This window comes from Lepisosteus oculatus, chromosome 4 (genome assembly GCF_040954835.1).
Source record: "Lepisosteus oculatus isolate fLepOcu1 chromosome 4, fLepOcu1.hap2, whole genome shotgun sequence".
NCBI lineage: Eukaryota > Metazoa > Chordata > Actinopteri > Semionotiformes > Lepisosteidae > Lepisosteus > Lepisosteus oculatus.
Window position 1 is genome coordinate 58,127,631 of NC_090699.1, and position 15,945 is coordinate 58,143,575.

The following is a 15,945-nucleotide window of genomic DNA, read 5'->3' on the forward strand; positions in this document are numbered from 1 at the left end:
ATTTACTTCAGCAATTTTACAGTGTTGAAATCTCTTCAAATTAGAATATAACATGTATTTTTAAGCTATAGTGCTTCCCCACTAAAACAATGCAAAACTTAACTGCTACCAGAACAATTAAAAAGTAGAGCCGTGTCATGAATAAGATAACGATTTCTCCGTGATACCTGCTTTCGAATTTGGTCAAGTAAAAATGTTTATATTGAGATGAAAGATAAACTGAAACCATTTTCTCAGATATAAAACAAACCTGAGGGGGAACTGATTTTTTTTTGTACTACACTATTTACATGAGTAGAAAAGAGTATTTTAAAACTGATTAAATTAGTCACACTATGTTTTTAAACTATAGCTGTATTGGAAGTGTAAAGTTATAAATGCTTATCATCAGTTATGTGAGAAATAACTATGTGGTGTGTGAGAGGGTCTTTAAATCCAGGAGCAAGCCCAGGTTACTTATAATTAACCAGCGAAAAACTATGTTAACCTGCCTGTGTAGTTAAATGATTAAATGCAGTCAGTAATTTACCACAGCAAAGCGAGCTTCGAAATGTGGGGAAAAAAAATAATCGAAAGACATATAAACAATGCGATATAAGGTGCTACTGTATTCATGCCGATTCGAAACCATGAACCCACACCTGCTCTGCAGTCTTTTTTGTTTCACTTGAAAAGCTACAGTTCAGTTCTAACATGGAGGAATGCTCAGAAACGGGAAGGAGACTAAGGGGGGGTTACAGACACATTCAGTAGCTCTAGTATGTGGGCCTTTGGGGAATATCATGGGCTTCACACTTGCTGACAAACGCCTAATCAGAACAAATCATTACCCACATATTGTGCAGAGATTTAGTTTATTACAATAACACTTCAAAGCAAACAGCACACACAAGTGGAATATGTAAAACCTAAAAACCAAAGACTAAGTTGCTTAAAACAGGGCTGTGTTTGCCATTTTATAGCATACACTGCAGAGAAAATGTTCCCCCATTTTTATCTACTGTTGAAAAATGTTCATACAATCTACAATGTGGTCATTCATAAAGCTGCTTTCTACTTGCTTATAATATTTGTATATGGGCTTTACAAAATAACATAAAACAATGGGCAATTTTACTTTGTTTAGGTCGACAAAAAAAACTTGTAACAACCTGTTTAATAGTCCACAAACCCATTAACGTGTACCCTGTATTTGAATACCTGCAGCTCAATGTAAACTTAAGGTCTATTGATCTGAGGTAAAAGGTTTACCTGCCAACTACACAGAAAAGTTTAAAATTACCTATTTTAACTATTTACTTGTGACCTGCATACCAATGGGAATTTGGCACAATTATGTGGTTGAGAGCCTTCTTCACAAATGAGACTTACCATTTTAAAACTTTATTGAGGAGCTCATCGTACTTGACGGGAAAAAAAAAAACTCAACAGACATTAACATGAGCAAAAGCTCTAAGACAGCCATTTAGAACCACAAACAGGCTACTAGCAAGAACAGAAAAAAACTAATTACTGTTACAAGGTATCGGTTAAGGTTGAAAAATCTCCACATATGGATGGGAGAAGAAAATACGAAAAATGCTTAAAAAGGGGGCTAATTGTCTGCCTACAAAAGAAGCCAGTAAACAAGATTTCTGTTTGAATCAGACATCAAAGAAAAACCCAACCCTTTTTCCTAAGAGGAAAGCTGCTTCTTTGAACTGCTTTCCACCCAACCCCCTCCGCCACCCCATCCTCTGTGTGGTATGAAACGACAAGAACTGCTCTTTTAAAATATCAGTCTAAAGGGCACAGGTTTTCAATTCAGCTTGCCCAGACTTCCACACCGGGTTAACTGTAGGTCTCTGTATTATAAGACCTACAATAAGAGACGGCTACAGAGACAAAACAAATCAAACAGAAAGTGCGGCTTCACAAAGCTTAGCACTCTGTTGCTCTGAATAAGGGCTTTATCTTCGAGATACGATAAAGGATGCAGAAATCCAAAGGTCTATCATATAATCTTCTACTAACTACCGATGTGGAATGCACATATGAATCATAACAAGAAAGTACCTTTTCCACCTTCCTTCACAAAAGCAAGAAACTCGAGTGTCTGGGCAAAAAGTGAACCACAAGTACATAAACCAGTTGAATTAAACTTTGGAAAACAACAAACCTCAACGAGTCATTCAATTATTTGACATTTAACTACAACCGTGGGAGAAAATTGAAATGGGGGTGAAGAAGTTCACTTGACTTCCTCCCATTCCTAAATCACTCAACTGCAATTAACGGACGGGGAATCTAATTCTCACATTTATGCCTTTTCGCTCTGTATTCGTCTGGCTGACCACCAGCTATGGGAAAACCTCAGCCAGCCGGTCTACGAAATGCTTTCTGCACCCGAGATGAAGAAAAATGGCCTGGAATCCGTCGAGAGAACAGTCTCCGGGTGACGGCCGCCTCTGAAGCGTGGTGCAGAGAAGTTTAAGAACGATTATTGGTCAATTAATAGGCCGACCATCTTCTGAAGGTTTTTCCAAGAGAAAGTATTTTATAATACAGCCCCGCTGCCAGGGGAGAACTGGGGAAATCATGTCCAAACACGTCCCCCCACTAAAGCTGAACAAGCCATCCGATGCACCTCAACATAAATCGCTCGGAATGACGTTCAGCATTAAGCTTAAATATGCCGGAGCCCGAACATGGTATACTTGTGCAAGACGAAAATACAACCTGACAGACATTTAAACAGGGGCTGGGATATAGAGTGAAGGGTATAACAGTACTCTTTAAACTGCAGTGCTCGACAGTTCATTTCTTCTCCATTGATCGCCTCTCTCCGCGGCTTGTCCCTTTCTCTGACCCATTTTGATATTCCCAGGGCTCTGAAATTGTTTTTATCAACCGGGAATTACAAGGATCTCCGTCCTTCCCTTGAAAGAAAAAAAAATGTATGCTCGACTCGCATTTAACGAAAGTATCACCAGTGAATTAAGCGGCATGTCCGATACGGGTCTATAAAAATGAGCAGATCAACGCGATCGCTGGCTATCGAGACAGACTCGGTGGCCAGCCATATACGGCGGCATCGATAGACGCATTAAACACAATCGGCCCAATGGCTCTCCGAGGGTGCTCGTACAAGAAGCTAAACCGATTCAGAAAACTTCAAGAACGAAGACAATGCATCTAGATTTTTAGAGCTTTTTATTCATCTTGTTTTCACTTTGGGTTTCTTCGGCACCTGCATACATGCACGCACAATGTTCCTACAGAATCTATTTCTGTACCACCTACATGTACGGTTGCAAGACCCGGGAACACGAAATGTATACTTTTGCTACATCTCAACCCCGTACATTACAATTAAACGATCCAAAAGGCGCCCAGATTCACAAATATAAACCTTCTTGCTACGGCGCCTTTTGTTTGCGCCACTGTAGTTACAGCAGGTAGCAAGTTTCAAAGTAATCAAAGTACCTCGATTGCCAAACAAGAGGTCACCCTGAAAAAGACAACTTCAGATTTACAAAAGGCTTGTTGGAAGAAACGGTGCGGTTCCTAATCATGCTTATATACTGTTCTTTGAATGTAATTACATTGTAGACGCACCGCTACGTTGAAAGGCCAAGTACTTGGTGGGATTATTTTAAAACAGGGACATAGCATCAATATTTAGAAACGCTGGCGTTAATAACTATGACCATACGTGGTAGCAGGATACTTATACAGGACTCAAGTAGCGTCCTTACCCCCATCAAGGCCTCGCCTAAACCGGTGTGAGCGCACGAATTGAGGAGTTTTAATTTATTTCACCTTGTCGTCCCAAACCCAGCCCCTGAGTTGAATATAACTGCATATTACAGCCGTCGGGTCGGGGCCCTTCAATAACAAAGGCCGTCTTTAAATCACTTTGTTCCGTTAGAAGGCAGAAGTGCGAATAAACTCCCCCAAACGTGCTTAGGAAGGAAACCGAGGACTGCTCGTTTTTTTGTTTGCCACGCTAAATAAAACGACAAAAGAAAACAAAAATATCAAACGTAAAATGAATTCACACCATCGCCCAAATGCACCTGTTTCAAGGAAAGGAGGAAAAAAAATCATTTCCTTACCTAGCTCCGCGCACCACCCAGATATAATGCATATGTCTTATTTTGTTCGTTTGTTTCGTTATTTTCCCCCCTTTTATTTTTTTTTTTATATCCAACGAGGCTGGGAGGCGGAAAAAAAAAATCTCCTTCAATTCTCTCCCTATCTACAAATAGACTTCAACACAGTCGGAGGAGGCAGCAGGCTCGACCAGTCGATTCAGGATTCAGCCCTGCCACATAGACAAGGGGGGTGAAATATATATATATAAAAGACAGGGGTTTAAGAACGAACCACTAACCGTTGCAAGGCTTGTTTTGTTTTTTTTTGTTTTTGTTTGTTTGTTTGTTTTATTTCCTCCAGTGTAGCTGTGGCGTCATAGCTGTTAAAAAAAAAACGGGGGCCCGGGCGATGGGGGGGTTCCCCTGCTGTCTTCCTGACCCTCGCCAGCAGCCCCGCGGAGCAGGTCCCCCAGCCGGTGAGACAGACAGCCTCTGCCCGGATCAGCTCTGCTTGCCGAGGAGAAAATCCGCCGACTGAAGCACGGGGGGCCGGGAGAAGAACCGGCGGTTGATTACTAAACCTGCTTTTGGGTGCTTAAAAAAAAGGAAAGGAGAAAAAAAAAGGCGAAGGAAAGAAAAGCCAAGGGCAATCACATGACGGCGTTAGCCAAACAGCAAAGAGTGAAGCCTTCTTGAGCTGTCTCTAATTAGCTTAAATAGCGATACCACTGCAGACACAAGATGAAGGTTTTATTTTTCCCCCCCTCCTCTACTTCTGCACGGGTTGTAACAGGGAGCCCGTTTTGTCCGTCCACGGCTCCTCCTTCGAACTAACTACTGCTTTTGCTTTCCAAGCCCCCTTTGCTCGAATCTGTTTTCCACTCCACCCCCTTTTTTTTAAAACTTTTTTCCTCCACCTCCCGCTGACTTTTTAGTTACAGGTTATCCGACACCAAGGTACGGATGGAACAAGAAAATATATATATATAACCCGATTTGCATTCAAGGAGTGGAACAGAGAAGTACCCGAAGAGCCACCCCCTCCTCTCAGCTACCTCCACGGGGGAGAAAGAAGAAAAGCCTCCACTTTTCTCTCTCTCCTTTCTCTCCTCAATAGTTTTTCGCTAACAAAAGTGTCGCACTTTGCCCCCTCCCCTACATGGATGAGAGTCAATTCCGTAACCATATTGGTTGCTATAGCGACCAAACAAAAAACGTTTTTTTTCCGTACTGGTGGAATTTCGAGGAACACAAGGAGCTTTGCTTCACAGACCCTGACAACTGGGCAATGGGGGAGGATATGCTACGTCTTGTCTATCTTCGAATGTGTTCACTACAATAATTAGTGTGGTGCATAGTAATAAACAAGAAAATGGTACATAAACGCTTGAAGTGGCACCTGCTTCTATTTCAGTTTAAATAATAAAAACGGAACAGCTTTTGGCTACGTCTCTGTGACTACGAAACAAGTCAAATAAGTGTTCTATGTTCTTTGATTAAATGTTTCAATAAACTAATTTCGTGGACTTTGCTATGGAAAAAGTTTCAGAGAATTTAAGTGTGTAAAGTTTTCCGTGAACTAAGAACAATGCTCCCTTGTCTGCACGGTTAAACAAATCAATCGGTGTGTACGTGATTGCAGAAACGTAACTAACCCCTTTATGCATCTCTACGTTTCTGATTCCCTATTTCTTGGTTACATACTCCTACATAGTTTATTCAATTGAATATTTGCTTTTAAGGGTAGCAGTAACCCCCAGTGTTTATCGAAAATCTCATGTCGTACTTATTTCGTTTTACATACTTCGTGGATCAAAACCAGTGATAGCAGCACAAGAACAAGGATTTTAACCCTGAACAGTTTGCCGTTCAAAAACAACACCGCTTGTTTTGAGCAGATGGCAGATGTTCTTTTCGAGGCATTCTGTGTAGTTGTCAACAGGAGGAATTCAGGTTCACTGTGTACACAATAAATGCAGACCGGGCCCAAAGGTTTGATAATTGAACTGGCACTGAGTAGCCAGTTCAGACAGTGATTTATTGACAGTCTCTTGGGAAAACCGATGGTGTCACCAACCGGGACCGCATTTTCATGATGTCACAGACCTTATTAATGAAAAAGATCATACAGATTTGTGTCAGAACTGAAAATGAAATATTGCAGATTTTCTTTGAGATAGGTGGCTGCAGGCAATGGCAATAGAACATCTGTGCAGTGGGAGAAAGGAAGTGAGTTTCACAAAATAGTGTGAGCACTAATAATGTGTGCAAGGGGGAGCTATTATTTGTTTTTATGCTTTCTCAGGGGTCCCTCTTGGGTCTTTTTTCGATTTAGTAGGGGAGTTCTCCTGTGAAAGAAAATTATGGGGAAGCAAACCCATTTCAAAGGAGACAGCCGCTGCATGGTTTGTTGAATGTTTCAACTGGATGAAATAGCACTACAAGGCTGGCACACCACCAACAGTATTAGAACATTTGAACTGTTATGGTGATCAATCTCAAACCAATACAAACAAATAAAAAAAATGTTTATTATGAATACTAATCACTTTCGTTTAACAGTGCAATTTCTTCAACCTTACAATGCAGTTCCACATTGTACTGTAAACATAAGACATTTTCATTTTTTTCTAGAGTAGTAAGTGACAGACAATAAATCGCAGCTCACTGATTCTTATTTTTTGTCGTGTTTCTTTAAAAAAATGATTATAGTACTAAGACAATGAAGAAAGGTCTCCTCTCACCAGGGATGATGGTATTTAACCAACTCTATTCAAGGAAAAAAGAAATGTTACTCAGAAGCCATTCTGAATAACCAGCAATCATTCCAAGCACAGGTAGTACTCACAGACTGGAAAACTGTTAATGTGGTGCCTTATCCATAAGGTAAGAAAGGTGCAGAGCAAACCCAAGCAATTAAAGGTCAGTAAGTCTTTCTTCTAATACACATAAGACTATGGGGACATTTAGAACCTAACTAAAAGATCATCTGGGTGAAAAAATATCCTACGGAACAGCAAACAGGAATTTAGAATAGCAGGCTTATCTGACCAACTTGCTGCAATTCTTTGAACAACAATCAACAGTAATAGGTGGCTGAGTATTTGACGTGATGTATTGAGACTTTCAGAAGAAACTTTTGAGAAAGTTCCTAGTAAAAGGTAAAGTCAAAGTTTTCAAGCAGTTGGCACTCTAGGAAACGTGTGTGTTGGATTGAAAGTTGAAAAACTCTACAAAAAACAGAGTATGGAACAAATTACCCAGCCGTGGTGTTGAAGTCAACAAGGGCTTTCTTCAAGGAAGATGTTGGGTTATTGGATCAATAATCAAATGGCTACCAAATAGGCTAGCTGTCAGGAACAGTTCTTTCCAGGCCCTATGCGGACAACACGATCCGGAAGGTGAAGAAACAATAGGGAAAAATATCATGCAGGAGTGGGTCAGGAGACAGGGGGGCGTGTCCGAAGTGAGCAGGTGTCCAGGGGAAGTGAGTCCGGGGCAAACAATCCAAGCATAAATCCAAAAGGGAAATCCAAAATAGGAGGCAGAGTCCAAGACCAGGGGATCCATCCAAAGTAATTTAAAAACCAGAACCGGGTCGGGACCTGTGGGACAGGGAATCAGGAACAGGAAACTAAAACCATAACGGAGCCAGACACAGCAGGACCCCGGGCTTTCACGAAACGGGATTCAATGAGAAGCCCCGGGCAAACGCCTGCATCTGGCTTTAAATGTGGAACTAAAGGGGGGCTGGAATAAGGAACAGGTGTGGGGAATAGGACAGAACGAGGAAGGGCTGGAGCGCCCTTAAGAGGAGGAGTAACGATCGTGACACTAGCTGGGCCAACTGGGTTACTCTCGTATGTAACTATTCTTATATTCTTACAACGTAAACGTTAAAGAGACAGAACTTCACAAATCTGAGGCTATATCTGGGGAAACCATTCCTATGTTTTGCCCTTGAAATTCAGGGAGAAGCTGAAGGATTAAATCCAACTCTGCAGCCTATTTTCCATCACCAGTTATCATAGCTGCAAGTGGATTATCTTTATCTTGCCATTTTCTGTTTCTTGGACATACCCTTAGGCTATGGTCTGGATGACACCAAGTTCATTTTCTGTGAATATTCGAGAGCAGACTGTATCTGTCACTTCATTGTGGCATGAAAATGCCTTCACATCCTTCCATCAATCTTCTAACAATCAACCTTTATCCAATACAGGGTTGCAGGAGAGCCAGAGCCTATCCCAACGGCAATGGGTGCAAGGCAAGATACACCTTGAATGGGATGTTAGTCATCCCAGTGTAGTGAGATGTGTTTATTATAAACAAGAGTAGTGTTTTTGTATTGTATCAGTGCATCTACAGACATATTCAGTTCTGTCATAGTAGTGTATTGTTTAACAATTTTGAAGGTTTAGAAATAAAAGAAATCTAACAGGTCACCACTGAAAACATATGCCACACATTCAGCATTTTCTGCTAATGTCTAGCCAATAAGGTCCAAATTTATTCGCACTTTATTTTTAGGTTACCAGAAATAGCATAAACATCAGTACTAGAGACAAGGAGAAATGCCACACATTTTCAAAACAACACACTAAATGCTTTATGTCATATTTTAAATGCATTACTCACACTAACTGCTCAATTGGGTTTCAAACAGTAACTCTTCATTTTAAGTGAAGAAATGCAGAAACAGATCACTGCCCTTTCAGGTGACACATTTCTACTGGTGCAGAAGCGGAAACTTTCAAAAATAAGGCTCATGTACAGTTGCAGTTTTTAAATTTCTCTGTCCTGTATTGTCATAGAGATGTCATAGAGAATGGGCCTCAACTACACCATACAGTATATAACTATCATAGCAGGAGCAGTCTCACATTTCTAATAAAGGTAATATACAGTGTTCTTGGCATGTTTGTTTTCTTGTTTTTCTTGCAAGTGTTGATACTGCTGGTTAGAAATGTACTTATTAGAGGGCATTCTGACAGTGACAGTAAGAGACTTTCTCTTTGACACAAGAGACTAAAACTATAGCCAGGACAGTGGCCAACGGGTGAGTCTCCCCTGTGATTGTCTACCTTCCAGTAATCAATATCTTACAATTTCTGGTTATAAACTAGGACATTTCTAAGAGAGCCTAGGGTGACAATCCGAGATCAATAAGGACTGCCTTTAATCAGGTCACTGTTCCCAGCTGTACTTGATCTGATATTTTATAGGAAATAATCCCAAATCTGAGGGACAGTCATATTTTTTTTCCAACTCAAGTACTTCATCCTAGCATTATAGCTGAGGGTACAAAAAAATAGAGCAGCCTATCAGCCTCTGTACAGGATACATTAATGGTCAGTAATGGAGTCTGAAAATTGTCAAGATTATCTCTTTTTACTGTATTTCCCAAAGGACACTAAAACCACTCTGGCTACATTTATCCAGGACTTTGCAGAGGAGTATAATTTATGCCCATGGTTTTGCAAACAGAATATAAAGTCTACACTTGAAATGGATTGCAAGCAATTCATTGTTTGCGATTCCTTAAAGTGTTTCTACCTTTTGTTAATAGGATAATTTAATATACTATGCATCAAAAGGATATATTATCATTGAGAAAAAGCTAAAATCAGCAGGTGCAATGACATTTCATCGAACATAAGTAAATTGTGCATTCATAATTCAAATTAATTAATATTTAATTAACATTATTAATAAAAAATCATCAATGTAGTTAATGAACAGTTGCTGTACTACAGACTAGTAGTTTGTTGTACTGTTGGAAGCAACAAAAAGTACTTCAAGACTTTAAGAAAAAACAGTCAGCAAGAAATAAGTATCATGGTTTAAACCAACACATTAGTATAGAGTTCTCCAAACCCAGTTATGGATTACTCAGATGAAGTAATTATTGGCTCTATTAGCATTTCATCCACTGGTTGTATGTACATGCATTCATGAAAAAGTTTCACACTTTGGCATATTACCATACAGATAAAACTGAAAAGGCCAGGATAATTAAATATGAGTAGATTTCTGGGTTATTCTACATTAAAATCATTCTAAATACAAGCACCAAAAACCTTTTGTTTCCAATGTTCCTTAAAATAAGAAAAAAAATGTTTTTGGACTTCAGTTGCCTAAATTGTAAATAAATATCCTTAACTAATGACTTTTTACATGCTTGTGGTAGTAAAGCCATTGTAGTGCAAAACAATGAAACATTGCAGGATCCCCATGAGTATTCTGTGGTATTTCATGGTATTACAAACACTGTTGTTTATTCAGTATTCAGTCAACTGCTTGTTTTCTAGGGTATTTAATGGAAAAGTCACCCACTTTTACTTATAAAAGTTTTTTTAAGGCCCTCTATTTATTTGTTTGTTTTGTTATTTCTCAGCCCAGAATTATGTAAAGATGGGTGAACTGGACTGGGATATGAAATTGGATATGCTGTATATTAAAACAGAGTTTTTACCAAAAATAGAAGGCTTTGTCACAATGAAGCCAGTAGTCTTTCTCAGTGGCTAAACTAATGAAGAGATAAGAGTCTCAACACAGAGTTTTTTTCCAATAAGCCAAATTAATTTGCAAATATGTTACAAGTGCTAATACATGCTGTATAGAATGTGTAACTTTAAAGGCTACTTGTTAAATGCTCTGCTCACAGCTAGTGTGACTTTTTCAAGGCATTGTGGAATAATTTAATAATGGCATGTAATGAGCATCTAAATTTGAAAACCCAAATCAAAGATCAAGCTGTCTTCATAAAATATACTGTATTTGTGTCATTATGTTATGAAAAGGGGCCACTGAACACACAAATTGAACAAAAAAGTGTTCAGTCCCCAGAGTACTCAGTTGAAATACGCTGAGCCCTTTTAGAGCAAATTATTCAGGAATGATGTTCTATGGTTGCATTTTTTCAGTGTTGAGATGAAGATGGAGACTGAGATAGTACGTTCTTTTGTATCAAATTGTTTTTGTTTTAAAATTATGATACACTGCAAAAGCCTCGAGAGATAAAACTATTCATTCTGCACAGTTTCAGTACCTTTAACATTTAGGATCCACACAGCATGCAAGATGTAGACTTTTAACCTATTTAAAATCTATCCGGTATAAGGCAGATTACATTGAGGGAAAAAAGAATCTTCTTGTGATTTGAATGTTTCCTGTAACTACAGTGATATTGCAGTCTAGATTGTCTGGATCAAAATGAGAGACCTTTCATAGACTGGAACACCTCAGTTCTAGATTGCCTGATTTGCACTGTACAAAACAAAATAAACCTTCATCAAACAGTCACTTTTACCTAAAGTCAAACCAATTGCTAAAGTGTCATGAGGTTTCATTACTTGCTGTCTAAAAAGGAATTATTCACTGCAGGCATGATATATAACTCCGTATTTCATTGTTTTGGCCGGGCAGTGTTGTAATGAAATATCAAATCTAAAAATCCAAAACACTCATTCTGGAGGCTATCCATACATCCAGGTTTTAGTCTTTATTTCCCAAATTGAAGAAATGTTACTATAACCATTAAGATAAAACATCCCCGTCAAATTATTTCTTTAGTAAACAGAAGTAGAAAGATGTGCCCTGAAGGCTTTTAAATTAAGTTGATTCCCCAAGACATTTTTATGCGTAATTACTCTTGGCAAGCAGATCCTTATTGGGATAAGGTGTTTTAGCCCCACAGTTACAGCATTCCTGCAGGGATCCTGTAACATTCCTGGTCAGGTATATAGGGATATAGGGATAATAACAAAATGACTGAAAGTATTCTAGTGTAGTCAGGAAAAGAAAACACTTTGACAAATGGAAGTGTCCAAACAAAAGTCTGATTTTATAAACAAAATGATCTAAGAGCACTCCAAACAATGCAGTGATTGCATAATTTCAAGGGGAGAGAAATGGGCTTTTAACGCATCCTTAAGCAGACTAGAATGTGAACATAAGTTGTCAGGAGGGAATTTGCAATTCATGCTGAGTGAAATGCTAAAAAAAGAGCAAGGTGATCTTGAATTTCAATTATATGACAATATAGGAATTCTTTGTATTACGTGGATGTCTATCAAAATTAACTCAAGTTGTGGTCAATCCTTCAGACATGGATCTACATCATCCTGAATTATTATGGATTCTTCAAATACACGCCTTGTCAATATATTTGAAAGTAAAATGCATAACCATAATAAATGAACATTCCTTATATCAAATCAACAACGCTGTTTATTTCTACATTATACAGCTGTGTCGGTATTGGAAGAATGTGTGCATGTGTATGCTGCAGGAAACAGCACAGGCAAAGAATCCCATTCACTCCCTCCAGAGATGATTAGCCTGTCATTTAAATTGCCCCCCTCAGGACCTCACTGTAAATGTTATCCCAGTGATTAATATTTTATTTTCACCTTAAATCACAAACCTGAGCAAAGAATCACTGGAGGGGAGCACCTTAAGATAAGTGGTAAGCTGCTACAAAAACAGAAGTAATTTAAAATCTGTGGACACACACAGACACATGCATGCCCACGGTATGAATAAGCAGCTTGGTCACAGTTGCCACAGATTGCAGAAAATGTCAATGAAAGCTGACAGATTGTGGTAGAAGATAATGGGGACATTTGCAAGGCTACCAGAAAAAAAAATCCTTCAAGCAAACAACAAACTCCAGCTTCCAGATTCAGAAGAACACCATTTTATATTGTATACTATAGGTAATCTGTAACCTGAAGGTGCCAAAATTAAATGCTAAAAATGACTCCCAGGCATTCAAGAAAGTCCTGCACATATTGTGATAAAAATAGTGACATCTGCACCAGAGCACTTAGCACCTCTTATCAGATGCCATCATTGACTACTTTGAGGATATTCAGCTTTCTTCCTTTACTGCCAAGCTTTTGAGGCAAGATTCCTGTCTAAAAAATAGTTTTTGTCCTGATGCCTCCCTTGTATTCTTTCATTTGCTCAGTACATGAATACAGTTTCAAGATGTTCAGAACTAATATCTGTTTGCTTTAAACACTATCAAGATGAAATGTGAATGTTTTGAATTCTCATGGGTATTTCTTCATCAGAAAGAAAAATAGACAATTAACAGCAGTTCCATAGCCAGAAGCAAGATTTAAATTGTTTGTGTTCTTTATAGTAATTTAGACAAGATGCATTATGCTACAGTAAAGCAATTTTGTAGACAAAAAAGATAAACAAAATCTGATGTTATCCTAGAATCCTTACAGACAGCAAATTAAATGTGAATAAAATGAAAAAAGAGAAACGACTGGACGATTTCTCAGTTAATGCATTTGTTGTTGTTTTTTTTAAAGTAGAAAATCAGATTGAATTAAGTTTAGAAAAAAATATTTTAAAGCATGAAGGAAAAATAATGTGGGTATGTAATATAATTTCTATACATACTTGTACCATCAGAGAGAAGCAACATTACTGTTGTGATAGCACTGCTAAAATCTATGAAGACAAAATGTCAAATCCTTTAATACCTGGTTTTCAAACTCAAACATAACCTTAGCATCTAGGATCCCATTTATGGTCATACAACAATACACAGAACATATGAGAGAGGCAGGCTTAAGTTTATTATTGAAGCCTGAAGTCCACAAAGCAATACTCTGAAACCTCCATTCAATTCACAAAAACACTGTCATTATTCTCAAGTGGTACAGAAAGCTGTTGCTCTAGAACTCTGAATTTTCAGGTCAGAAATATTATTTTCTTTCCTAAACATCTGTATCGTTTATTTGAATGTTTTCCTTGTTCAATAACGTTGATGTTAAAATAAAAAGGTTTTAAGAGTAGTAGTCAGTAGCAGCTGCATTATATAATGTTTTAAATACTGTGTTTAAGAGATTAAAATATTTGTTAGCATATAATCTTTGAGAAACTACTCCAGGATTCTTTATCAGTTGATAATGTGGCAGACATTTTCTGGAGTTTTAGGCATCATTTTAATTACATCAAACAGGAGAACATATTAATGATTGCAAACAACAGGCAACCATTCGGTTCATCTATCTCTTTTAGTTTATCAATATGCGGTTGAAGGAAACTGATTGTAAGAGGTATTACATTTCATCATAATTATATACTGCATAGATACAATGCAACTGATAACATTTTAAAATTATTGTCCCCCAGCTTCTTCTAAGTTTCAAATGGTAATCCCTTACACAATTAACTTGGAACTGTAACTGATTCCTTTTTAAAAGTAACTTTTCCAAACACTGACAACAATGAAAATGAAATTACCAATAATTATCTACAATTGCTATTGAGATCTATTGTTTCCATGGAGATTGAGGTGACTACTGCAAATCAGAATACTGCAAAAAGTCTTTAAGTTACTCTGCACTGTATATGGGGACTTTAAGCCTTAACTTTACGACATTGAGCATAATGGCATCAGCAGAGAAAAAGCTTCCTTAGGAGAGCCAGATGTGACAATAAGTTTGATAAATAGGCTAGAGCACAAAGTTTAAAAGCTCTGAAAATCAAGTAAAGCACAGCTTTTTTTTTATTAATGTGAGATTCAACAGAGAACCAATAAAGATGGATGCCCAAACGCTCTAGAGTAGACAATAGAAAAGTATATTCAAGGTCACTGGTCACTTGTTGAGCACTTTCCCAAACCACAACGCCTTGCCTTTTATTCTTGTTCCACCACATGTTTATATATCATGCTGTCAATGAGATTATTTTGGGACGATAACAGTTCAAGCAATGCAGAAGAAGTGTCTCAGGTCTTGTGAAAAACTAATTGCATACTCTGTATGAATTTGCTGTGTTTCCTTGGGTGATACAATCTACCTCTGAAAAGTGGAATGTTTCCTTTATGGGCAGATTAATAAAGTGTGAGTAACATAAGGAAAAAGGGAAAAAAAGTTACAGTTCCCTTATCCCATTGTACTGTACGTAAAACATACTGTCCGCTTAAGAAACAACCGTTTATGATTATATTTCAAGGCAGGGTTTACTACTTATTACTAATCTCGTTACTGATTAGTCTTGAGAAAATCCTATTTGGGACCTTTTGTTTTCTCTAGGTTGTCCATATTTGAAATGAAATCTCTTAAAGAAAAACTCTTCTGGTGAATAATTACTGATGAACAGCAATGACTATGTTACTGAAAAAAACATTAAAATGTCTAATGAGTAAAATCTGATTAATTTGATCTGATTTTGGTTCCACTGATGGAATAAAAATATTGTAAAAAATTCTGATTTTTTACAGAAAGATATCCTTCAAAACTCTGAATCCAAAACATTAATTAAACAAAAACATTACAGCTCAAAACATTTACAACTCTGCATATTTCCTAAAATAGTATGTATTATATGTTAATTATATGTTAATTGTTAAATGTTAATTAGATTGTTTTAGAATGAAAAAAAAGCATTGCAGAAATACAGGTTAAGCATTTTAGGCCTTTTAAGAGTTTGTGAAATCCTAATTAAAAGTAAATTTCTTACAAGTTTAGACTTTGTTAAGGACTGTATGTGTAGCAAGTTGTATCTGGAGCTATGAGGATGGCCTAAACAATAGGTTTAAAAAATAAGACGTTCTGAATAATCCAGGAAATGCAAAAAGAAAATACCAAATTGTAAAACTTATTCTATGACATACATTCCAATGTAAGAAATTGATCCATTTTGGCCCATTTCTTATGAAACTAGTATTATATTAAACTGGTACTGTCTTAGATGTTAATGAACATATAACTTGGAAAGACTGCGGATAAGATTCTTGAATAGCAGTTGTTAAAATATGATAATAAAATGTTACAATTAGGAAAGGGATAATAGTGGTTTTCTAATAAAAACCCTTATCAACTTCTTTGTGTAAGGGTCT

General features: G+C 37.6%; 1 protein-coding gene across 2 annotated transcripts in view; it reads right to left on the reverse strand.

Moving 5' to 3' along the window:
• The window catches only part of dag1 (dystroglycan 1), a 41,475-nt gene extending 36,097 nt beyond the window's left edge, over positions 1 to 5,378 (reverse strand). Inside the window, exon 1 of one of the 2 annotated variants that reach the window (XM_069189411.1) lies at positions 4,376 to 5,378. The gene's annotated coding sequence lies outside the window, so the exon portion shown is untranslated. Of the gene's footprint in view, positions 1 to 4,097 lie in introns of both variants that reach the window. The other variant, XM_006630992.3, reaches the window with a different exon arrangement.
• Between the last annotated feature and the right edge of the window lie 10,567 nt (positions 5,379 to 15,945).